This window comes from Nothobranchius furzeri, chromosome 5 (genome assembly GCF_043380555.1).
Source record: "Nothobranchius furzeri strain GRZ-AD chromosome 5, NfurGRZ-RIMD1, whole genome shotgun sequence".
Taxonomy (NCBI): Eukaryota; Metazoa; Chordata; class Actinopteri; order Cyprinodontiformes; family Nothobranchiidae; genus Nothobranchius; species Nothobranchius furzeri.
The window spans coordinates 31,831,475-31,858,930 of NC_091745.1; positions in this window are offsets into that span (position 1 = coordinate 31,831,475).

Sequence of the window (27,456 nt, forward strand, 5' to 3'; positions counted from 1 at the left end):
GCACTTATGGTTTGGAAATGGCACCCAGAATTATTTTGCACGAAGCACAATTTCACATCATTCTGGGTCCATTTGTGTGAAAACAAGGTCCAATCAGGCTGAAACGTTACAAGAAGGTAGAATCAGTTGAGTTGTAAGTGATCTGAACGTTTCATGATGATCACACATTCCTATAGGGGGTCACACCATGTCCCAAAGGTCACCGGGCCTGGTGTCACTTTAAAGAAGTAGTCCAGTTACACCTTTGTGGGCTTATAACTTGGCTTCTGAATATCCTAGAGAGGTCAGGTTTGTTTTAGAGTAATCCAATCAACAGCCCCTACAACCCCAAAAAGGAATGGAGTGATTAGCACTTATGGTTTGGAAATGGCACCCAGAATTATGTTGCACGAAGCACAATTTGACATCATTCTGGGTCCATTTGTGTGAAAACAAGGTCCAATCAGGCTGAAACGTTACAAGAAGGTAGAATCTATTGAGTTGTAAGTGATCTGAACGTTTCATGATGATCGCACATTCCTATAGGGGGTCAAACCATGTCCCAAAGGTCACCGGGCCTGGTGTCACTTTAAAGAAGTAGTCCAGTTACACCTTTGTGTGCTTATAACTTGGCTTCTGAATGTCCTAGAGAGGTCAGGTTTGTTTTAGTGTACTCCAATCAACAGCCCCTACAACCACAAAAAGGAATGGAGTCATTAGCACTTATGGTTTGTAAATGGCACCCAGAATTATGTTGCACGAAGCACAATTTCACATCATTCTGGGTCCATTTGTGTGAAAACAAGGTCCAATCAGGCTGAAACGTTACAGGGAGGTAGAATCTATTGAGTTGTAAAAGATCTGAACGTTTCATGATGATAGCACTTTCCTAAGGGGGTCAAACCATGTCCCAAAGGTCACCAGATCTGGTGTCAATTTAAAGAAGTAGTCCAGTTACACCTTTGTGGGCTTATAACTTGGCTTCTGAATGTCCTAGAGAGGTCAGGTTTGTTTTAGTGTACTCCAATCAACAGCCCCTACAATCACAAAAAGGAATGGAGTCTTTAGCACTTATGGTTTGTAAATGGCACCCAGAATTATGTTGCACGAATCACAATTTCACATCATTCTGGGTCCATTTGTGTGAAAACAAGGTCCAATCAGACTGAAACGTTACAAAAAGGTAGAATCTATTGAGTTGTAAGTGATCTGAACGTTTCATGATGATCGCATATTCCTATAGGGGGTCAAACCATGTCCCAAAGGTCACCGGGCCTGGTGTCACTTTAAAGAAGTAGTCCATTTACACCTTTGTGGGCTTATAACTTGGCTTCTGAATATCCTAGAGAGGTCAGGTTTGTTTTAGAGTACTCCAATTAACAGCCCACACTACCCCAAAAAGGAATGGAGTCATTAGCACTTATGGTTTTTAAATGGCACCCAGAATTATGTTGCACGAAGCACAATTTCACATCATTCTGGGTTCATTTGTGTGAATACAAGGTCCTATCAGGCTGAAACATTACAGGGAGGTAGAATCTATTGAGTTGTAAGTGATCTGAACGTTTCATGATGATAGCACTTTCCTAAGGGGGTCAAACCATGTCCCAAAGGTCACCAGATCTGGTGTCAATTTAAAGAAGTAGTCCAGCTACACATATGTGGGCTTATAACTTGGCTTCTCAATGTCCTAGAGAGATCAGGTTTGTTTTAGTGTACTCCAATCAAGAGCCTCTACAACCACAAAAAGGAATGGAGTCATTAGCACTTATGGTTTGTAAATGACACCCAGAATTATGTTGCACGAAGCACCATTTCACATCATTCTGGGTCCATTTGTGTGAAAACAAGGTCCAATCAAGCTGAAACGTTACAAGAAGGTAGAATCTATTGAGTTGTAAGTGATCTGAACGTTTCATGATGATAGCACTTTCCTAAGGCGGTCAAACCATGTCCCAAAGGTCACCGGATCTGGTGTCAATTTAAAGAAGTAGTCCAGTTACACATTTGTGGGCTTATAACTTGGCTTCTGAATGTCCTAGAGAGATCAGGTTTGTTTTAGTGTACTCCAATCAACAGCCCCTACAACCACAAAAAGGAATGGAGTCATTAGCACTTATGGTCTGTAAATGGCACCCAGAATTATGTTGCACGAAGCACAATTTCACATCATTCTGGGTTCATTTGTGTGAAAACAAGGTCCAGTCAGGCTGAAACGTTACAAGAAGGTAGAATCTATTGAGTTGTAAGTGATCTGAACGTTTCATGATGATCGCACATTCCTAAAGGGGGTCAAACCATGTCCCAAAGGTCACCGGATCTGGTGTCAATTTAAAGAAGTAGTCCAGTTACACATTTGTGGGCTTATAACTTGGCTTCTGAATGTCCTAGAGAGATCAGATTTGTTTTAGTGTACTCCAATCAACAGCCCCTATTACCCCAAAAAGGAATGGAGTCATTAGCACTTATGGTTTTTAAATGGCACCCAGAAATATGTTGCACGAAGCACAATTTCACATCATTCTGGGTTCATTTGTGTGAAAACAAGGTCCAATCAGGCTGAAACGTTACAAGAAGGTAGAATCAATTGAGTTGTAAGTGATCTGAACATTTCATGATGATCGCACATTCCTATATGGGGCAAAATTATGTCCCAAAGGTCACCGGGCCTGGTGTCACTTTAAAGAAGTAGTCCAGTTACACCTTTGTGGGCTTATAACTTGGCTTCTGAATTTCCTAGAGAGATCAGGTTTGTTTTAGTGTACTCCAATCAACAGCCCCTATTACCACAAAAAGGAATGGGTCATTAGCACTTATGGTTTGTAAATGGTACCCAGAATTATGTTGCACGAAGCACAATTTCACATCATTCTGGGTTCATTTGTGTGAAAACAAGGTCCAGTAAGGCTGAAACGTTACAAGAAGGTAGAATCTATTGAGTTGTAAGTGATCTGAACGTTTCATGATGATCGCACATTCCTATAGGGGGTCAAACCATGTCCCAAAGGTCACCGGATCTGGTGTCAATTTAAAGAAGTAGTCCAGTTACACATTTGTGGGCTTATAACTTGGCTTCTGAATGTCCTAGAGAGATCAGGTTTGTTTTAGTGTACTCCAATCAACAGACCCTATTACCCCAAAAAGGAATGGAGTCATTAGCACTTATGGTTTTTAAATGGCACCCAGAAATATGTTGCACGAAGCACAATTTCACATCATTCTGGGTTCATTTGTGTGAAAACAAGGTCCAATCAGGCTGAAATGTTACAAGAAGGTAGAATCAATTGAGTTGTAAGTGATCTGAACGTTTCATGATGATCGCACATTCCTATAGGGGGTCAAACCATGTCCCAAAGGTCACCGGATCTGGTGTCAATTTAAAGAAGTAGTCCAGTTACACATTTGTGGGCTTATAACTTGGCTTCTGAATGTCCTAGAGAGATCAGGTTTGTTTTAGTGCACTCCAATCAACAGCCCCTATTACCCCAAAAAGGAATGGAGTCATTAGCGCTTATGGTTTTTAAATGGCACCCAGAAATATGTTGCACGAAGCACAATTTCACATCATTCTGGGTTCATTTGTGTGAAAACAAGGTCCAATCAGGCTGAAACGTTACAAGAAGGTAGAATCAATTGAGTTGTAAGTGATCTGAACGTTTCATGATGATCACACATTCCTATAGGGGGTCAAACCATGTCCCAAAGGTCACCGGGCCTGGTGTCACTTTAAAGAAGTAGTCCAGTTACACCTTTATGGCTTATAACTTGGCTTCTGAATGTCCTAGAGAGGTCAGGTTTGTTTTAGTGTACTCCAATCAACGGCCCCTACAACCACAAAAAGGAATGGGTCATTAGCACTTTTGGTTTGTAAATGGCACCCAGAATTATGTTGCACGAAGCACAATTTCACATCATTCTGGGTCCATTTGTGTGAAAACAAGGTCCAATCAGGCTGAAACGTTACAAGAAGGTAGAATCTATTGAGTTGTAAGTGATCTGAATGTTTCATGATGATCGCACATTCCTATATGGGGTAAAACCATGTCCCAAAGGTCACCGGGCCTGGTGTCACTTTAAAGAAGTAGTCCAGTTACACCTTTGTGGGCTTATAACTTGGCTTCTGAATTTCCTAGAGAGGTCAGGTTTGTTTTAGTGTACTCCAATCAACAGCCCCTACAACCACAAAAAGGAATGGAGTCATTAGCACTTATGGTTTGTAAATGGCACCCAGAATTATGTTGCACGAAGCACAATTTCACATCATTCTGGGTCAATTTGTGTGAAAACAAGGTCCAATCAAGCTGAAACGTTACAAGAAGGTAGAATCTATTGAGTTGTAAGTGATCTGAACGTTTCATGATGATAGCACTTTCCTAAGGCGGTCAAACCATGTCCCAAAGGTCACCGGATCTGGTGTCAATTTAAAGAAGTAGTCCAGTTACTCATTTGTGGGCTTATAACTTGGCTTCTGAATGTCCTAGAGAGATCAGGTTTGTTTTAGTGTACTCCAATCAACAGCCCCTACAACCACAAAAAGGAATGGAGTCATTAGCACTTATGGTTTGTAAATGGCACCCAGAATTATGTTGCACGAAGCACAATTTCACATCATTCTGGGTTCATTTGTGTGAAAACAAGGTCCAGTCAGGCTGAAACGTTACAAGAAGGTAGAATCTATTGAGTTGTAAGTGATCTGAACGTTTCATGATGATCGCACATTCCTATAGGGGGTCAAACCATGTCCCAAAGGTCACCGGATCTGGTGTCAGTTTAAAGAAGTAGTCCAGTTACACATTTGTGGGCTTATAACTTGGCTTCTGAATGTCCTAGAGAGATCAGATTTGTTTTAGTGTACTCCAATCAACAGCCCCTATTACCACAAAAAGGAATGGGTCATTAGCACTTATGGTTTGTAAATGGCACCCAGAAATATGTTGCACGAAGCACAATTTCACATAATTCTGGGTTCATTTGTGTGAAAACAAGGTCCAATCAGGCTGAAATATTACAGGGAGGTAGAATCTATTGAGTTGTAAGTGATCTGAACGTTTCATGATGATAGCACTTTCCTAAGGCGGTCAAACCAGGTCCCAAAGGTCACCGGATCTGGTGTCAATTTAAAGAAGTAGTCCAGTTACACATTTGTGGGCTTATAACTTGGCTTCTGAATGTCCTAGAGAGATCAGGTTTGTTTTAGTGTACTCCAATCAACAGCCCCTACAACCACAAAAAGGAATGGAGTCATTAGCACTCATGGTTTGTAAATGGCACCCAGAATTATGTTGCACGAAGCACAATTTCACATCATTCTGGGTTCATTTGTGTGAAAACAAGGTCCAGTCAGGCTGAAACGTTACAAGAAGGTAGAATCTATTGAGTTGTAAGTGATCTGAACGTTTCATGATGATCGCACATTCCTATAGGGGGTCAAACCATGTCCCAAAGGTCACCGGATCTGGTGTCAATTTAAAGAAGTAGTCCAGTTACACCTTTATGGCTTATAACTTGGCTTCTGAATGTCCTAGAGAGGTCAGGTTTGTTTTAGTGTACTCCAATCAACGGCCCCTACAACCACAAAAAGGAATGGGTCATTAGCACTTTTGGTTTGTAAATGGCACCCAGAATTATGTTGCACGAAGCACAATTTCACATCATTCTGGGTCCATTTGTGTGAAAACAAGGTCCAATCAGGCTGAAACGTTACAAGAAGGTAGAATCTATTGAGTTGTAAGTGATCTGAATGTTTCATGATGATCGCACATTCCTATATGGGGTAAAACCATGTCCCAAAGGTCACCGGGCCTGGTGTCACTTTAAAGAAGTAGTCCAGTTACACCTTTGTGGGCTTATAACTTGGCTTCTGAATTTCCTAGAGAGGTCAGGTTTGTTTTAGTGTACTCCAATCAACAGCCCCTACAACCACAAAAAGGAATGGAGTCATTAGCACTTATGGTTTGTAAATGGCATCCAGAATTATGTTGCACGAAGCACAATTTCACATCATTCTGGGTCCATTTGTGTGAAAACAAGGTCCAATCAGGCTGAAACGTTACAAGAAGGTAGAATCTATTGAGTTGTAAGTGATCTGAACGTTTCATGATGATTGCACATTCCTATAGGGGATCAAAACCATGTCCCAAAGGTCACCGGGCCTGGTGTCACTTTAAAGAAGTAGTCCACTTATAACTTGGCTTCTGAATATCCTAGAGAGGTCAGGTTTGTTAGAGTACTCCAATTAACAGCCCCAATTACCCCAAAAAGGAATGGAGTCATTAGCACTCATGGTTTTTAAATGGCACCCAGAATTATGTTGCACGAAGCACAATTTCATATCATTCTGGGTTCATTTGTGTGAAAACAAGGTCCAATCAGGCTGAAACATTACAGGGAGGTAGAATCTATTGAGTTGTAAGTGATCTGAACGTTTCATGATGATAGCACTTTCCTAAGGGGGTCAAACCATGTCCCAAAGGTCACCAGATCTGGTGTCAATTTAAAGAAGTAGTCCAGCTACACATAATGTGGGCTTATAACTTGGCTTCTGAATGTCCTTGAGAGATCAGGTTTGTTTTAGTGTACTCCAATCAACAGCCCCTACAACCACAAAAAGGAATGGAGTCATTAGCACTTATGGTATGTAAATGGCACCCAGAATTATGTTGCACGAAGCACAATTTCACATCATTCTGGGTCCATTTGTGTGAAAACAAGGTCCAACCAGGCTGAAACGTTACAAGAAGGTAGAATCTATTGAGTTGTAAGTGATCTGAACGTTTCATGATGATCGCACATTCCTATAGGGGGTCAAACCATGTCCCAAAGGTCACCGGATCTGGTGTCAATTTAAAGAAGTAGTCCAGTTACACATTTGTGGGCTTATAACTTGGCTTCTGAATGTCCTAGACAGATCAGGTTTGTTTTAGTGTACTCCAGTCAACAGCCCCTATTACCCCAAAAAGGAATGGAGTCATTAGCGCTTATGGTTTTTAAATGGCACCCAGAAATATGTTGCACGAAGCACAATTTCACATCATTCTGGGTTCATTTGTGTGAAAACAAGGTCCAATCAGGCTGAAACGTTACAAGAAGGTAGAATCTATTGAGTTGTAAGTGATCTGAACGTTTCATGATGATTGCACTTTCCTAAGGCGGTCAAACCATGTCCCAAAGGTCACCGGATCTGGTGTCAATTTAAAGAAGTAGTCCAGTTACACATTTGTGGGCTTATAACTTGGCTTCTGAATGTCCTAGAGAGATCAGGTTTGTTTTAGTGTACTCCAATCAACAGCCCCTACAACCACAAAAAGGAATGGAGTCATTAGCACTTATGGTTTGTAAATGGCACCCAGAATTATGTTGCACGAAGCACAATTTCACATCATTCTGGGTTCATTTGTGTGAAAACAAGGTCCAGTCAGGCTGAAACGTTACAAGAAGGTAGAATCTATTGAGTTGTAAGTGATCTGAACGTTTCATGATGATAGCACTTTCCTAAGGCGGTCAAACCATGTCCCAAAGGTCACCGGATCTGGTGTCAATTTTAAGAAGTAGTCCAGTTACACATTTGTGGGCTTATAACTTGGCTTCTGAATGTCCTAGAGAGATCAGGTTTGTTTTAGTGTACTCCAATCAACAGCCCCTACAACCACAAAAAGGAATGGAGTAATTAGCACTTATGGTTTGTAAATGGCACCCAGAATTATGTTGCACGAAGCACAATTTCACATCATTCTGGGTTCATTTGTGTGAAAACAAGGTCCAGTCAGGCTGAAACGTTACAAGAAGGTAGAATCTATTGAGTTGTAAGTGATCTGAATGTTTCATGATGATCGCACATTCCTATAGGGGGTCAAACCATGTCCCAAAGGTCACCGGATCTGGTGTCAATTTAAAGAAGTAGTCCAGTTACACATTTGTGGGCTTATAACTTGGCTTCTGAATGTCCTAGAGAGATCAGATTTGTTTTAGTGTACTCCAATCAACAGCCCCTATTACCCCAAAAAGGAATGGAGTCATTAGCACTTATGGTTTTTAAATGGCACCCAGAAATATGTTGCACGAAGCACAATTTCACATCATTCTGGGTTCATTTGTGTGAAAACAAGGTCCAATCAGGCTGAAACGTTACAAGAAGGTAGAATCAATTGAGTTGTAAGTGATCTGAACATTTCATGATGATCGCACATTCCTATATGGGGCAAATTTATGTCCCAAAGGTCACCGGGCCTGGTGTCACTTTAAAGAAGTAGTCCAGTTACACCTTTGTGGGCTTATAACTTGGCTTCTGAATTTCCTAGAGAGATCAGGTTTGTTTTAGTGTACTCCAATCAACAGCCCCTATTACCACAAAAAGGAATGGGTCATTAGCACTTATGGTTTGTAAATGGCACCCAGAATTATGTTGCACGAAGCACAATTTCACATCATTCTGGGTTCATTTGTGTGAAAACAAGGTCCAGTCAGGCTGAAACGTTACAAGAAGGTAGAATCTATTGAGTTGTAAGTGATCTGAACGTTTCATGATGATCGCACATTCCTATAGGGGGTCAAACCATGTCCCAAAGGTCACCGGATCTGGTGTCAATTTAAAGAAGTAGTCCAGTTACACATTTGTGGGCTTATAACTTGGCTTCTGAATGTCCTAGAGAGATCAGGTTTGTTTTAGTGTACTCCAATCAACAGACCCTATTACCCCAAAAAGGAATGGAGTCATTAGCACTTATGGTTTTTAAATGGCACCCAGAAATATGTTGCACGAAGCACAATTTCACATCATTCTGGGTTCATTTGTGTGAAAACAAGGTCCAATCAGGCTGAAATGTTACAAGAAGGTAGAATCAATTGAGTTGTAAGTGATCTGAATGTTTCATGATGATCGCACATTCCTATAGGGGGTCAAACCATGTCCCAAAGGTCACCGGATCTGGTGTCAATTTAAAGAAGTAGTCCAGTTACACATTTGTGGGCTTATAACTTGGCTTCTGAATGTCCTAGAGAGATCAGGTTTGTTTTAGTGTACTCCAATCAACAGCCCCTATTACCCCAAAAAGGAATGGAGTCATTAGCGCTTATGGTTTTTAAATGGCACCCAGAAATATGTTGCACGAAGCACAATTTCACATCATTCTGGGTTCATTTGTGTGAAAACAAGGTCCAATCAGGCTGAAACGTTACAAGAAGGTAGAATCAATTGAGTTGTAAGTGATCTGAACGTTTCATGATGATCACACATTCCTATAGGGGGTCAAACCATGTCCCAAAGGTCACCGGGCCTGGTGTCACTTTAAAGAAGTAGTCCAGTTACACCTTTATGGCTTATAACTTGGCTTCTGAATGTCCTAGAGAGGTCAGGTTTGTTTTAGTGTACTCCAATCAACGGCCCCTACAACCACAAAAAGGAATGGGTCATTAGCACTTTTGGTTTGTAAATGGCACCCAGAATTATGTTGCACGAAGCACAATTTCACATCATTCTGGGTCCATTTGTGTGAAAACAAGGTCCAATCAGGCTGAAACGTTACAAGAAGGTAGAATCTATTGAGTTGTAAGTGATCTGAATGTTTCATGATGATCGCACATTCCTATATGGGGTAAAACCATGTCCCAAAGGTCACCGGGCCTGGTGTCACTTTAAAGAAGTAGTCCAGTTACACCTTTGTGGGCTTATAACTTGGCTTCTGAATTTCCTAGAGAGGTCAGGTTAGTTTTAGTGTACTCCAATCAACAGCCCCTACAACCACAAAAAGGAATGGAGTCATTAGCACTTATGGTTTGTAAATGGCACCCAGAATTATGTTGCACGAAGCACAATTTCACATCATTCTAGGTCCATTTGTGTGAAAACAAGGTCCAATCAAGCTGAAACGTTACAAGAAGGTAGAATCTATTGAGTTGTAAGTGATCTGAACGTTTCATGATGATAGCACTTTCCTAAGGCGGTCAAACCATGTCCCAAAGGTCACCGGATCTGGTGTCAATTTAAAGAAGTAGTCCAGTTACACATTTGTGGGCTTATAACTTGGCTTCTGAATGTCCTAGAGAGATCAGGTTTGTTTTAGTGTACTCCAATCAACAGCCCCTACAACCACAAAAAGGAATGGAGTCATTAGCACTTATGGTTTGTAAATGGCACCCAGAATTATGTTGCACGAAGCACAATTTCACATCATTCTGGGTTCATTTGTGTGAAAACAAGGTCCAGTCAGGCTGAAACGTTACAAGAAGGTAGAATCTATTGAGTTGTAAGTGATCTGAATGTTTCATGATGATCGCACATTCCTATATGGGGTAAAACCATGTCCCAAAGGTCACCGGGCCTGGTGTCACTTTAAAGAAGTAGTCCAGTTACACCTTTGTGGGCTTATAACTTGGCTTCTGAATTTCCTAGAGAGGTCAGGTTAGTTTTAGTGTACTCCAATCAACAGCCCCTACAACCACAAAAAGGAATGGAGTCATTAGCACTTATGGTTTGTAAATGGCACCCAGAATTATGTTGCACGAAGCACAATTTCACATCATTCTGGGTCCATTTGTGTGAAAACAAGGTCCAATCAAGCTGAAACGTTACAAGAAGGTAGAATCTATTGAGTTGTAAGTGATCTGAACGTTTCATGATGATAGCACTTTCCTAAGGCGGTCAAACCATGTCCCAAAGGTCACCGGATCTGGTGTCAATTTAAAGAAGTAGTCCAGTTACACATTTGTGGGCTTATAACTTGGCTTCTGAATGTCCTAGAGAGATCAGGTTTGTTTTAGTGTACTCCAATCAACAGCCCCTACAACCACAAAAAGGAATGGAGTCATTAGCACTTATGGTTTGTAAATGGCACCCAGAATTATGTTGCACGAAGCACAATTTCACATCATTCTGGGTTCATTTGTGTGAAAACAAGGTCCAGTCAGGCTGAAACGTTACAAGAAGGTAGAATCTATTGAGTTGTAAGTGATCTGAACGTTTCATGATGATCGCACATTCCTATAGGGGGTCAAACCATGTCCCAAAGGTCACCGGATCTGGTGTCAGTTTAAAGAAGTAGTCCAGTTACACATTTGTGGGCTTATAACTTGGCTTCTGAATGTCCTAGAGAGATCAGTTTTCTTTTAGTGTACTCCAATCAACAGCCCCTATTACCACATAAAGGAATGGGTCATTAGCACTTATGGTTTGTAAATGGCACCCAGAATTATGTTGCACGAAGCACAATTTCACATCATTCTGGGTTCATTTGTGTGAAAACAAGGTCCAGTCAGGCTGAAACGTTACAAGAAGGTAGAATCTATTGAGTTGTAAGTGATCTGAACGTTTCATGATGATCGCACATTCCTATAGGGGGTCAAACCATGTCCCAAAGGTCACCGGATCTGGTGTCAATTTAAAGAAGTAGTCCAGTTACACATTTGTGGGCTTATAACTTGGCTTCTGAATGTCCTAGAGAGATCAGATTTGTTTTAGTGTACTCCAATCAACAGCCCCTATTACCCCAAAAAGGAATGGAGTCATTAGCACTCATGGTTTTTAAATGGCACCCAGAAATATGTTGCACGAAGCACAATTTCACATCATTCTGGGTTCATTTGTGTGAAAACAAGGTCCAATCAGGCTGAAACGTTACAAGAAGGTAGAATCAATTGAGTTGTAAGTGATCTGAACATTTCATGATGATCGCACATTCCTATATGGGGCAAAATTATGTCCCAAAGGTCACCGGGCCTGGTGTCACTTTAAAGAAGTAGTCCAGTTACACCTTTGTGGGCTTATAACTTGGCTTCTGAATTTCCTAGAGAGATCAGGTTTGTTTTAGTGTACTCCAATCAACAGCCCCTATTACCACAAAAAGGAATGGGTCATTAGCACTTATGGTTTGTAAATGGCACCCAGAATTATGTTGCACGAAGCACAATTTCACATCATTCTGGGTCCATTTGTGTGAAAACAAGGTCCAATCAGGCTGAAACGTTACAAGAAGGTAGAATCTATTGAGTTGTAAGTGATCTGAATGTTTCATGATGATCGCACATTCCTATATGGGGTAAAACCATGTCCCAAAGGTCACCGGGCCTGGTGTCACTTTAAAGAAGTAGTCCAGTTACACCTTTGTGGGCTTATAACTTGGCTTCTGAATTTCCTAGAGAGGTCAGGTTTGTTTTAGTGTACTCCAATCAACAGCCCCTACAACCACAAAAAGGAATGGAGTCATTAGCACTTATGGTTTGTAAATGGCACCCAGAATTATGTTGCACGAAGCACAATTTCACATCATTCTGGGTCCATTTGTGTGAAAACAAGGTCCAATCAGGCTGAAACGTTACAAGAAGGTAGAATCTATTGAGTTGTAAGTGATCTGAACGTTTCATGATGATTGCACATTCCTATAGGGGATCAAAACCATGTCCCAAAGGTCACCGGGCCTGGTGTCACTTTAAAGAAGTAGTCCACTTATAACTTGGCTTCTGAATATCCTAGAGAGGTCAGGTTTGTTTTAGAGTACTCCAATTAACAGCCCCAATTACCCCAAAAAGGAATGGAGTCATTAGCACTCATGGTTTTTAAATGGCACCCAGAATTATGTTGCACGAAGCACAATTTCATATCATTCTGGGTTCATTTGTGTGGAAACAAGGTCCAATCAGGCTGAAACATTACAGGGAGGTAGAATCTATTGAGTTGTAAGTGATCTGAACGTTTCATGATGATAGCACTTTCCTAAGGGGGTCAAACCATGTCCCAAAGGTCACCAGATCTGGTGTCAATTTAAAGAAGTAGTCCAGCTACACATAATGTGGGCTTATAACTTGGCTTCTGAATGTCCTTGAGAGATCAGGTTTGTTTTAGTGTACTCCAATCAACAGCCCCTACAACCACAAAAAGGAATGGAGTCATTAGCACTTATGGTATGTAAATGGCACCCAGAATTATGTTGCACGAAGCACAATTTCACATCATTCTGGGTCCATTTGTGTGAAAACAAGGTCCAACCAGGCTGAAACGTTACAAGAAGGTAGAATCTATTGAGTTGTAAGTGATCTGAACGTTTCATGATGATCGCACATTCCTATAGGGGGTCAAACCATGTCCCAAAGGTCACCGGATCTGGTGTCAATTTAAAGAAGTAGTCCAGTTACACATTTGTGGGCTTATAACTTGGCTTCTGAATGTCCTAGAGAGATCAGGTTTGTTTTAGTGTACTCCAGTCAACAGCCCCTATTACCCCAAAAAGGAATGGAGTCATTAGCGCTTATGGTTTTTAAATGGCACCCAGAAATATGTTGCACGAAGCACAATTTCACATCATTCTGGGTTCATTTGTGTGAAAACAAGGTCCAGTCAGGCTGAAACGTTACAAGAAGGTAGAATCTATTGAGTTGTAAGTGATCTGAACGTTTCATGATGATCGCACATTCCTATAGGGGGTCAAACCATGTCCCAAAGGTCACCGGATCTGGTGTCAATTTAAAGAAGTAGTCCAGTTACACATTTGTGGGCTTATAACTTGGCTTCTGAATGTCCTAGAGAGATCAGATTTGTTTTAGTGTACTCCAATCAACAGCCCCTATTACCCCAAAAAGGAATGGAGTCATTAGCACTTATGGTTTTTAAATGGCACCCAGAAATATGTTGCACGAAGCACAATTTCACATCATTCTGGGTTCATTTGTGTGAAAACAAGGTCCAATCAGGCTGAAACGTTACAAGAAGGTAGAATCAATTGAGTTGTAAGTGATCTGAACATTTCATGATGATCGCACATTCCTATATGGGGTAAAACCATGTCCCAAAGGTCACCGGGCCTGGTGTCACTTTAAAGAAGTAGTCCAGTTACACCTTTGTGGGCTTATAACTTGGCTTCTAAATTTCCTAGAGAGATCAGGTTTGTTTTAGTGTACTCCAATCAACAGCCCCTATTACCACAAAAAGGAATGGGTCATTAGCACTTATGGTTTGTAAATGGCACCCAGAATTATGTTGCACGAAGCACAATTTCACATCATTCTGGGGCCATTTGTGTGAAAACAAGGTCCAATCAGGCTGAAACGTTACAAGAAGGTAGAATCTATTGAGTTGTAAGTGATATGAATGTTTCATGATGATCGCACATTCCTATATGGGGTAAAACCATGTCCCAAAGGTCACCGGGCCTGGTATCACTTTAAAGAAGTAGTCCAGTTACACCTTTGTGGGCTTATAACTTGGCTTCTGAATTTCCTAGAGAGGTCAGGTTTGTTTTAGTGTACTCCAATCAACAGCCCCTACAACCACAAAAAGGAATGGAGTCATTAGCACTTATGGTTTGTAAATGGCACCCAGAATTATGTTGCACGAAGCACAATTTCACATCATTCTGAGTCCATTTGTGTGAAAACAAGGTCCAATCAGGCTGAAACGTTACAAGAAGGTAGAATCTATTGAGTTGTAAGTGATCTGAACGTTTCATGATGATTGCACATTCCTATAGGGGATCAAAACCATGTCCCAAAGGTCACCGGGCCTGGTGTCACTTTAAAGAAGTAGTCCACTTATAACTTGGCTTCTGAATATCCTAGAGAGGTCAGGTTTGTTTTAGAGTACTCCAATTAACAGCCCCAATTACCCCAAAAAGGAATGGAGTCATTAGCACTTATGGTTTTTAAATGGCACCCAGAATTATGTTGCACGAAGCACAATTTCACATCATTCTGGGTTCATTTGTGTGAAAACAAGGTCCAATCAGGCTGAAACATTACAGGGAGGTAGAATCTATTGAGTTGTAAGTGATCTGAACGTTTCATGATGATAGCACTTTCCTAAGGGGGTCAAACCATGTCCCAAAGGTCACCAGATCTGGTGTCAATTTAAAGAAGTAGTCCAGCTACACATAATGTGGGCTTATAACTTGGCTTCTGAATGTCCTTGAGAGATCAGGTTTGTTTTAGTGTACTCCAATCAACAGCCCCTACAACCACAAAAAGGAATGGAGTCATTAGCACTTATGGTATGTAAATGGCACCCAGAATTATGTTGCACGAAGCACAATTTCACATCATTCAGGGTCCATTTGTGTGAAAACAAGGTCCAACCAGGCTGAAACGTTACAAGAAGGTAGAATCTATTGAGTTGTAAGTGATCTGAACGTTTCATGATGATCGCACATTCCTATAGGGGGTCAAACCATGTCCCAAAGGTCACCGGATCTGGTGTCAATTTAAAGAAGTAGTCCAGTTACACATTTGTGGGCTTATAACTTGGCTTCTGAATGTCCTAGAGAGATCAGGTTTGTTTTAGTGTACTCCAGTCAACAGCCCCTATTACCCCAAAAAGGAATGGAGTCATTAGCGCTTATGGTTTTTAAATGGCACCCAGAAATATGTTGCACGAAGCACAATTTCACATCATTCTGGGTTCATTTGTGTGAAAACAAGGTCCAATCAGGCTGAAACGTTACAAGAAGGTAGAATCAATTGAGTTGTAAGTGATCTGAACGTTTCATGATGATCACACATTCCTATAGGGGGTCAAACCATGTCCCAAAGGTCACCGGGCCTGGTGTCACTTTAAAGAAGTAGTCCAGTTACACCTTTGTGGGCTTATAACTTGACTTCTGAATGTCCTAGAGAGGTCAGGTTTGTTTTAGTGTACTCCAATCAACGGCCCCTACAACCACAAAAAGGAATGGGTCATTAGCACTTATGGTTTGTAAATGGCACCCAGAATTATGTTGCACGAAGCACAATTTCACATCATTCTGGGTCCATTTGTGTGAAAACAAGGTCCAATCAGGCTGAAACGTTACAAGAAGGTAGAATCTATTGAGTTGTAAGTGATCTGAATGTTTCATGATGATAGCACATTCCTATATGGGGTAAAACCATGTCCCAAAGGTCACCGGGCCTGGTGTCACTTTAAAGAAGTAGTCCAGTTACACCTTTGTGGGCTTATAACTTGGCTTCTGAATTTCCTAGAGAGGTCAGGTTTGTTTTAATGTACTCCAATCAACAGCCCCTACAACCACAAAAAGGAATGGAGTCATTAGCACTTATGGTTTGTAAATGGCACCCAGAATTATGTTGCACGAAGCACAATTTCACATCATTCTGGGTCCATTTGTGTGAAAACAAGGTCCAATCAAGCTGAAACGTTACAAGAAGGTAGAATCTATTGAGTTGTAAGTGATCTGAACGTTTCATGATGATAGCACTTTCCTAAGGCGGTCAAACCATGTCCCAAAGGTCACCGGATCTGGTGTCAATTTAAAGAAGTAGTCCAGTTACACATTTGTGGGCTTATAACTTGGCTTCTGAATGTCCTAGAGAGATCAGGTTTGTTTTAGTGTACTCCAATCAACAGCCCCTACAACCACAAAAAGGAATGGAGTCATTAGCACTTATGGTTTGTAAATGGCACCCAGAATTATGTTGCACGAAGCACAATTTCACATCATTCTGGGTTCATTTGTGTGAAAACAAGGTCCAGTCAGGCTGAAACGTTACAAGAAGGTAGAATCTATTGAGTTGTAAGTGATCTGAACGTTTCATGATGATCGCACATTCCTATAGGGGGTCAAACCATGTCCCAAAGGTCACCGGATCTGGTGTCAATTTAAAGAAGTAGTCCAGTTACACATTTGTGGGCTTATAACTTGGCTTCTGAATGTCCTAGAGAGATCAGATTTGTTTTAGTGTACTCCAATCAACAGCCCCTATTACCCCAAAAAGGAATGGAGTCATTAGCACTTATGGTTTTTAAATGGCACCCAGAAATATGTTGCACGAAGCACAATTTCACATCATTCTGGGTTCATTTGTGTGAAAACAAGGTCCAATCAGGCTGAAACGTTACAAGAAGGTAGAATCAATTGAGTTGTAAGTGATCTGAACATTTCATGATGATCGCACATTCCTATATGGGGTAAAACCATGTCCCAAAGGTCACCGGGCCTGGTGTCACTTTAAAGAAGTAGTCCAGTTACACCTTTGTGGGCTTATAACTTGGCTTCTGAATTTCCTAGAGAGATCAGGTTTGTTTTAGTGTACTCCAATCAACAGCCCCTATTACCACAAAAAGGAATGGGTCATTAGCACTTATGGTTTGTAAATGGCACCCAGAATTATGTTGCACGAAGCACAATTTCACATCATTCTGGGTCCATTTGTGTGAAAACAAGGTCCAATCAGGCTGAAACGTTACAAGAAGGTAGAATCTATTGAGTTGTAAGTGATCTGAATGTTTCATGATGATCGCACATGCCTATATGGGGTAAAACCATGTCCCAAAGGTCACCGGGCCTGGTGTCACTTTAAAGAAGTAGTCCACTTATAACTTGGCTTCTGAATATCCTAGAGAGGTCAGGTTTGTTTTAGAGTACTCCAATTAACAGCCCCAATTACCCCAAAAAGGAATGGAGTCATTAGCACTTATGGTTTTTAAATGGCACCCAGAATTATGTTGCACGAAGCACAATTTCACATCATTCTGGGTTCATTTGTGTGAAAACAAGGTCCAATCAGGCTGAAACATTACAGGGAGGTAGAATCTATTGAGTTGTAAGTGATCTGAACGTTTCATGATGATAGCACTTTCCTAAGGGGGTCAAACCATGTCCCAAAGGTCACCAGATCTGGTGTCAATTTAAAGAAGTAGTCCAGCTACACATAATGTGGGCATATAACTTGGCTTCTGAATGTCCTTGAGAGATCAGGTTTGTTTTAGTGTACTCCAATCAACAGCCCCTACAACCACAAAAAGGAATGGAGTCATTAGCACTTATGGTATGTAAATGGCACCCAGAATTATGATGCACGAAGCACAATTTCACATCATTCTGGGTCCATTTGTGTGAAAACAAGGTCCAACCAGGCTGAAACGTTACAAGAAGGTAGAATCTATTGAGTTGTAAGTGATCTGAACGTTTCATGATGATCGCACATTCCTATAGGGGGTCAAACCATGTCCCAAAGGTCACCGGATCTGGTGTCAATTTAAATAAGTAGTCCAGTTACACATTTGTGGGCTTATAACTTGGCTTCTGAATGTCCTAGAGAGATCAGGTTTGTTTTAGTGTACTCCAGTCAACAGCCCCTATTACCCCAAAAAGGAATGGAGTCATTAGCACTTATGGTTTTTAAATGGCACCCAGAAATATGTTGCACGAAGCACAATTTCACATCATTCTGGGTTCATTTGTGTGAAAACAAGGTCCAATCAGGCTGAAACGTTACAAGAAGGTAGAATCAATTGAGTTGTAAGTGATCTGAACGTTTCATGATGATCACACATTCCTATAGCGGGTCAAACCATGTCCCAAAGGTCACCGGGCCTGGTGTCACTTTAAAGAAGTAGTCCAGTTACACATTTGTGGGCTTATAACTTGGCTTCTGAATGTCCTAGAGAGATCAGGTTTGTTTTAGTGTACTCCAATCAACGGCCCCTACAACCACAAAAAGGAATGGGTCATTAGCACTTATGGTTTGTAAATGGCACCCAGAATTATGTTGCACGAAGCACAATTTCACATCATTCTGGGTCCATTTGTGTGAAAACAAGGTCCAATCAGGCTGAAACGTTACAAGAAGGTAGAATCTATTGAGTTGTAAGTGATCTGAATGTTTCATGATGATCGCACATTCCTATATGGGGTAAAACCATGTCCCAAAGGTCACCGGGCCTGGTGTCACTTTAAAGAAGTAGTCCAGTTACACCTTTGTGGGCTTATAACTTGGCTTCTGAATTTCCTAGAGAGGTCAGGTTTGTTTTAGTGTACTCCAATCAACAGCCCCTACAATCACAAAAAGGAATGGAGTCATTAGCACTTATGGTTTGTAAATGGCACCCAGAATTATGTTGCACGAAGCACAATTTCACATCATTCTGGGTCCATTTGTGTGAAAACAAGGTCCAATCAAGCTGAAACGTTACAAGAAGGTAGAATCTATTGAGTTGTAAGTGATCTGAACGTTTCATGATGATAGCACTTTCCTAAGGCGGTCAAACCATGTCCCAAAGGTCACCGGATCTGGTGTCAATTTAAAGAAGTAGTCCAGTTACACATTTGTGGGCTTATAACTTGGCTTCTGAATGTCCTAGAGAGATCAGGTTTGTTTTAGTGTACTCCAATCAACAGCCCCTACAACCACAAAAAGGAATGGAGTCATTAGCACTTATGGTTTATAAATGGCACCCAGAATTATGTTACACGAAGCACAATTTCACATCATTCTGGGTTCATTTGTGTGAAAACAAGGTCCAGTCAGGCTGAAACGTTACAAGAAGGTAGAATCTATTGAGTTGTAAGTGATCTGAACGTTTCATGATGATAGCACATTCCTATAGGGGGTCAACCCATGTCCCAAAGGTCACCGGATCTGGTGTCAATTTAAAGAAGTAGTCCAGTTACACATATGTGGGCTTATAACTTGGCTTCTGAATGTCCTAGAGAGATCAGGTTTGTTTTAGTGTACTCCAATCAACAGCCCCTATTACCACAAAAAGGAATGGGTCATTAGCACTTATGGTTTGTAAATGGCACCCAGAATTATGTTGCACGAAGCACAATTTCACATCATTCTGGGTCCATTTGTGTGAAAACAAGGTCCAATCAGGCTGAAACGTTACAAGAAGGTAGAATCTATTGAGTTGTAAGTGATCTGAATGTTTCATGATGATCGCACATTCCTATATGGGGTAAAATCATGTCCCAAAGGTCACCGGGCCTGGTGTCACTTTAAAGAAGTAGTCCAGTTACACCTTTGTGGGCTTATAACTTGGCTTCTGAATTTCCTAGAGAGGTCAGGTTTGTTTTAGTGTACTCCAATCAACAGCCCCTACAACCACAAAAAGGAATGGAGTCATTAGCACTTATGGTTTGTAAATGGCACCCAGAATTATGTTGCACGAAGCACAATTTCACATCATTCTGGGTCCATTTGTGTGAAAACAAGGTCCAATCAGGCTGAAACATTACAGGGAGGTAGAATCTATTGAGTTGTAAGTGATCTGAACGTTTCATGATGATAGCACTTTCCTAAGGGGGTCAAACCATGTCCCAAAGGTCACCAGATCTGGTGTCAATTTAAAGAAGTAGTCCAGCTACACATAATGTGGGCTTATAACTTGGCTTCTGAATGTCCTTGAGAGATCAGGTTGGTTTTAGTGTACTCCAATCAACAGCCCCTACAACCACAAAAAGGAATGGAGTCATTAGCACTTATGGTATGTAAATGGCACTCAGAATTATGTTGCACGAAGCACAATTTCACATCATTCTGGGTCCATTTGTGTGAAAACAAGGTCCAACCAGGCTGAAACGTTACAAGAAGGTAGAATCTATTGAGTTGTAAGTGATCTGAACGTTTCATGATGATAGCACTTTCCTAAGGGGGTCAAACCATGTCCCAAAGGTCACCGGATCTGGTGTCAATTTAAAGAAGTAGTCCAGTTACACATTTGTGGGCTTATAACTTGGCTTCTGAATGTCCTAGAGAGATCAGGTTTGTATTAGTGTACTCTAATCAACAGCCCCTACAACCACAAAAAGGAATGGAGTCATTAGCACTTATGGTTTGTAAATGGCACCCAGAATTATGTTTCACGAAGCACAATTTCACATCATTCTGGGTTCATTTGTGTGAAAACAAGGTCCAGTCAGGCTGAAACGTTACAAGAAGGTAGAATCAATTGAGTTGTAAGTGATCTGAATGTTTCATGATGATCGCACATTCCTATAGGGGGTCAAACCATGTCCCAAAGGTCACCGGATCTGGTGTCAATTTAAAGAAGTAGTCAAGTTACACATTTGTGGGCTTATAACTTGGCTTCTGAATGTCCTAGAGAGGTCAGGTTTGTTTTAGTGTACTCCAATCAACAGCCCCTATTACCCCAAAAAGGAATGGAGTCATTAGCACTTATGGTTTTTAAATGGCACCCGGAAATATGTTGCACGAAGCACAATTTCACATCATTCTGGGTTCATTTGTGTGAAAACAAGGTCCAATCAGGCTGAAACGTTACAAGAAGGTAGAATCAATTGAGTTGTAAGTGATCTGAACGTTTCATGATGATCGCACATTCCTATAGGGGGTCAAACCATGTCACAAAGGTCACCGGATCTGGTGTCAATTTAAAGAAGTAGTCCAGTTACACATTTGTGGGCTTATAACTTGGCTTCTGAATGTCCTAGAGAGATCAGGTTTGTTTTAGTGTGCTCCAATCAACAGCCCCTATTAACCCAAAAAGGAATGGAGTCATTAGCGCTTATAGTTTTTAAATGGCACCCAGAAATATGTTGCACGAAGCACAATTTCACATCATTCTCGGTCCATTTGTGTGAAAACAAGGTCCAATCAGGCTGAAACGTTACAAGAAGGTAGAATCTATTGAGTTGTAAGTGATCTGAATGTTTCATGATGATCGCACATTCCTACATGGGGTAAAACCATGTCCCAAAGGTCACCGGGCCTGTTGTCACTTTAAAGAAGTAGTCGAGTTACACCTTTGTGGGCTTATAACTTGGCTTCTGAATGTCCTAGAGAGGTCAGGTTTGTTTTAGTGTACTCCAATCAACGGCCCCTACAACCACAAAAAGGAATGGAGTCATTAGCACTTATGGTTTGTAAATGGCACCCAGAATTATGTTGCACGAAGCACAATTTCACATCATTCTCGGTCCATTTGTGTGAAATCAAGGTCCAATCAGGCTGAAACGTTACAAGAAGGTAGAATCTATTGAGTTGTAAGTGATCTGAATGTTTCATGGTGATCGCACATTCCTATAGGGGGTAAAACCATGTCCCAAAGGTCACCGGGCCTGGTGTCACTTTAAAGAAGTAGTCCAGTTACACCTTTGTGGGCTTATAACTTGGCTTCTGAATTTCCTAGAGAGGTCAGGTTTGTTTTAGTGTACTCCAATCAACAGCCCCTACAACCACAAAAAGGAATGGAGTCATTAGCACTTATGGTTTGTAAATGGCACCCAGAATTATGTTGCACGAAGCACAATTTCACATCATTCTGGGTCCATTTGTGTGAAAACAAGGTCCAATCAGGCTGAAACATTACAGGAAGGTAGAATATATTGAGTTGTAAGTGATCTGAACGTTTCATGATGGTAGCACTTTCCTAAGGGGGTCAAACCATGTCCCAAAGGTCACCGGATCTGGTGTCAATTTAAAGAAGTAGTCCAGTTACACATTTGTGGGCTTATAACTTGGCTTCTGAATGTCCTAGGGAGATCAGGTTTGTTTTAGTGTACTCCAATCAACAGCCCCTATTACCCCAAAAAGGAATGGAGTCATTAGCACTTATGGTTTTTAAATGGCACCCAGAAATATGTTGCACGAAGCACAATTTCACATCATTCTGGGTTCATTTGTGTGAAAACAAGGTCCAGTCAGGCTGAAACGTTACAAGAAGGTAGAATCAATTGAGTTGTAAGTGATCTGAATGTTTCATGATGATCGCACATTCCTATAGGGGGTCAAACCATGTCACAAAGGTCACCGGATCTGGTGTCAATTTAAAGAAGTAGTCCAGTTACACATTTGTGGGCTTATAACTTGGCTTCTGAATGTCCTAGAGAGATCAGGTTTGTTTAAGTGTACTCTAATCAACAGCCCCTACAACCACAAAAAGGAATGGAGTCATTAGCACTTATGGTTTGTAAATGGCACCCAGAATTATGTTTCACGAAGCACAATTTCACATCATTCTGGGTTCATTTGTGTGAAAACAAGGTCCAGTCAGGTTGAAACGTTACAAGAAGGTAGAATCAATTGATTTGTAACTGATCTGAATGTTTCATGATGATCGCACATTCCTATAGGGGGTCAAACCATGTCCCAAAGGTCACCGGATCCGGTGTCAATTTAAAGAAGTAGTCCAGTTACACATTTGTGGGCTTATAACTTGGCTTCTGAATGTCCTAGAGAGATCAGGTTTGTTTTAGTGTACTCCAATCAACAGCCCCTATTACCTCAAAAAGGAATGGAGTCATTAGCACTTATGGTTTTTAAATGGCACCCAGAAATATGTTGCACGAAGCACAATTTCACATCATTCTGGGTTCATTTGTGTGAAAACAAGGTCCAATCAGGCTGAAACGTTACAAGAAGGTAGAATCAATTGAGTTGTAAGTGATCTGAACGTTTCATGATGATCGCACATTCCTATAGGGGGTCAAACCATGTCACAAAGGTCACCGGATCTGGTGTCAATTTAAAGAAGTAGTCCAGTTACACATTTGTGGGCTTATAACTTGGCTTCTGAATGTCCTAGAGAGATCAGGTTTGTTTTAGTGTACTCCAATCAACAGCCCCTATTACCTTAAAAAGGAATGGAGTCATTAGCGCTTATGGTTTTTAAATGGCACCCAGAAATATGTTGCACGAAGCACAATTTCACATCATTCTGGGTTCATTTGTGTGAAAACAAGGTCCAATCAGGCTGAAACGTTACAAGAAGGTAGAATCAATTGAGTTGTAAGTGATCTGAACGTTTCATGATGATCACACATTCCTATAGGGGGTCAACCATGTCCCAAAGGTCACCGGGCCTGTTGTCACTTTAAAGAAGTAGTCCAGTTACACCTTTGTGGGCTTATAACCTGGCTTCTGAATGTCCTAGAGAGGTCAGGTTTGTTTTAGTGTACTCCAATCAACGGCCCCTACAACCACAAAAAGGAATGGAGTCATTAGCACTTATGGTTTGTAAATGGCACCCAGAATTATGTTGCACGAAGCACAATTTCACATCATTCTCGGTCCATTTGTGTGAAAACAAGGTCCAATCAGGCTGAAACGTTACAAGAAGGTAGAATCTATTGAGTTGTAAGTGATCTGAATGTTTCATGATGATCGCACATTCCTATATGGGGTAAAACCATGTCCCAAAGGTCACCGGGCCTTTTGTCACTTTAAAGAAGTAGTCCAGTTACACCTTTGTGGGCTTATAACTTGGCTTCTGAATTTCCTAGAGAGGTCAGGTTTGTTTTAGTGTACTCCAATCAACAGCCCCTACAACCACAAAAAGGAATGGAGTCATTAGCACTTATGGTTTGTAAATGGCACCCAGAATTATGTTGCACGAAGCACAATTTCACATCATTCTGGGTCCATTTGTGTGAAAACAAGGTCCAATCAGGCTGAAACGTTACAAGAAGGTAGAATCTATTGAGTTGTAAGTGATCTGAACGTTTCATGATGATCGCACATTCCTATAGGGGGTCAAAACATGTCCCAAAGGTCACCGGGCCTGGTGTCACTTTAAAGAAGTAGTCCACTTATAACTTGGCTTCTGAATATCCTAGAGAGGTCAGGTTTGTTTTAGAGTACTCCAATTAACAGCCCCCATTACCCCAAAAAGGAATGGAGTCATTAGCACTTATGGTTTTTAAATGGCACCCAGAATTATGTTGCACGAAGCACAATTTCACATCATTCTGGGTTCATTTGTGTGAAAACAAGGTCCAATCAGGCTGAAACATTACAGGGAGGTAGAATCTATTGAGTTGTAAGTGATCTGAACGTTTCATGATGATAGCACTTTCCTAAGGGGTCAAACCATGTCCGAAAGGTCACCAGATCTGGTGTCAATTTAAAGAAGTAGTCCAGCTACACATAATGTGGGCTTATAACTTGGCTTCTGAATTTCCAAGAGAGGTCAGGTTTGTTTTAGTGTACTCCAATCAACAGCCCCTACAATCACAAAAAGGAATGGAGTCATTAGCACTTATGGTTTGTAAATGGCACCCAGAATTATGTTGCACGAAGCACAATTTCACATCATTCTGGGTCCATTTGTGTGAAAACAAGGTCCAATCAAGCTGAAACGTTACAAGAAGGTAGAATCTATTGAGTTGTAAGTGATCTGAACGTTTCATGATGATAGCACTTTCCTAAGGCGGTCAAACCATGTCCCAAAGGTCACCGGATCTGGTGTCAATTTAAAGAAGTAGTCCAGTTACACATTTGTGGGCTTATAACTTGGCTTCTGAATGTCCTAGAGAGGTCAGGTTTGTTTTAGTGTACTCCAATCAACAGCCCCTACAACCACAAAAAGGAATGGAGTCATTAGCACTTATGGTTTGTAAATGGCACCCAGAATTATGTTGCACGAAGCACAATTTCACATCATTCTGGGTTCATTTGTGTGAAAACAAGGTCCAGTCAGGCTGAAACGTTACAAGAAGGTAGAATCTATTGAGTTGTAAGATATCTGAATGTTTCATGATGATCGCACATTCCTATATGGGGTAAAATCATGTCCCAAAGGTCACCGGGCCTGGTGTCACTTTAAAGAAGTAGTCCAGTTACACCTTTGTGGGCTTATAACTTGGCTTCTGAATTTCCTAGAGAGGTCAGGTTTGTTTTAGTGTACTCCAATCAACAGCCCCTACAACCACAAAAAGGAATGGAGTCATTAACACTTATGGTTTGTAAATGGCACCCAGAATTATGTTGCACGAAGCACAATTTCACATCATTCTGGGTCCATTTGTGTGAAAACAAGGTCCAATCAGGCTGAAACATTACAGGGAGGTAGAATCTATTGAGTTGTAAGTGATCTGAACGTTTCATGATGATAGCACTTTCCTAAGGGGGTCAAACCATGTCCCAAAGGTCACCAGATCTGGTGTCAATTTAAAGAAGTAGTCCAGCTACACATAATGTGGGCTTATAACTTGGCTTCTGAATGTCCTTGAGAGATCAGGTTGGTTTTAGTGTACTCCAATCAACAGCCCCTACAACCACAAAAAGGAATGGAGTCATTAGCACTTATGGTATGTAAATGGCACCCAGAATTATGTTGCACGAAGCACAATTTCACATCATTCTGGGTCCATTTGTGTGAAAACAAGGTCCAACCAGGCTGAAACGTTACAAGAAGGTAGAATCTATTGAGTTGTAAGTGATCTGAATGTTTCATGATGATCGCACATTCCTAAGGGGGTCAAACCATGTCCCAAAGGTCACCGGATCTGGTGTCAATTTAAAGAAGTAGTCAAGTTACACATTTGTGGGCTTATAACTTGGCTTCTGAATGTCCTAGAGAGATCAGGTTTGTTTTAGTGTACTCCAATCAACAGCCCCTACAACCACAAAAAGGAATGGAGTCATTAGCACTTATGGTTTTTAAATGGCACCCGGAAATATGTTGCACGAAGCACAATTTCACATCATTCTGGGTTCATTTGTGTGAAAACAAGGTCCAATCAGGCTGAAACGTTACAAGAAGGTAGAATCAATTGAGTTGTAAGTGATCTGAACGTTTCATGATGATCGCACATTCCTATAGGGGGTCAAACCATGTCACAAAGGTCACCGGATCTGGTGTCAATTTAAAGAAGTAGTCCAGTTACACATTTGTGGGCTTATAACTTGGCTTCTGAATGTCCTAGAGAGATCAGGTTTGTTTTAGTGTACTCCAATCAACAGCCCCTATTAACCCAAAAAGGAATGGAGTCATTAGCGCTTATAGTTTTTAAATGGCACCCAGAAATATGTTGCACGATGCACAATTTCACATCATTCTCGGTCCATTTGTGTGAAAACAAGGTCCAATCAGGCTGAAAAGTTACAAGAAGGTAGAATCTATTGAGTTGTAAGTGATCTGAATGTTTCATGATGATCGCACATTCCTATATGGGGTAAAACCATGTCCCAAAGGTCACCGGGCCTGTTGTCACTTTAAAGAAGTAGTCGAGTTACACCTTTGTGGGCTTATAACTTGGCTTCTGAATGTCCTAGAGAGGTCAGGTTTGTTTTAGTGTACTCCAATCAACGGCCCCTACAACCACAAAAAGGAATGGAGTCATTAGCACTTATGGTTTGTAAATGGCACCCAGAATTATGTTGCACGAAGCACAATTTCACATCATTCTGGATCCATTTGTGTGAAAACAAGGTCCAATCAGGCTGAAACATTACAGGAAGGTAGAATATATTGAGTTGTAAGTGATCTGAACGTTTCATGATGGTAGCACTTTCCTATAGGGGGTCAAACCATGTCCCAAAGGTCACCGGATCTGGTGTCAATTTAAAGAAGTAGTCCAGTTACACATTTGTGGGCTTATAACTTGGCTTCTGAATGTCCTAGGGAGATCAGGTTTGTTTTAGTGTACTCCAATCAACAGCCCCTATTACCCCAAAAAGGAATGGAGTCATTAGCACTTATGGTTTTTAAATGGCACCCAGAAATATGTTGCACGAAGCACAATTTCACATCATTCTGGGTTCATTTGTGTGAAAACAAGGTCCAGTCAGGCTGAAACGTTACAAGAAGGTAGAATCAATTGAGTTGTAAGTGATCTGAATGTTTCATGATGATCGCACATTCCTATAGGGGGTCAAACCATGTCCCAAAGGTCACCGGATCTGGTGTCAATTTAAATAAGTAGTCCAGTTACACATTTGTGGGCTTATAACTTGGCTTCTGAATGTCCTAGAGAGATCAGGTTTGTTTAAGTGTACTCTAATCAACAGCCCCTACAACCACAAAAAGGAATGGAGTCA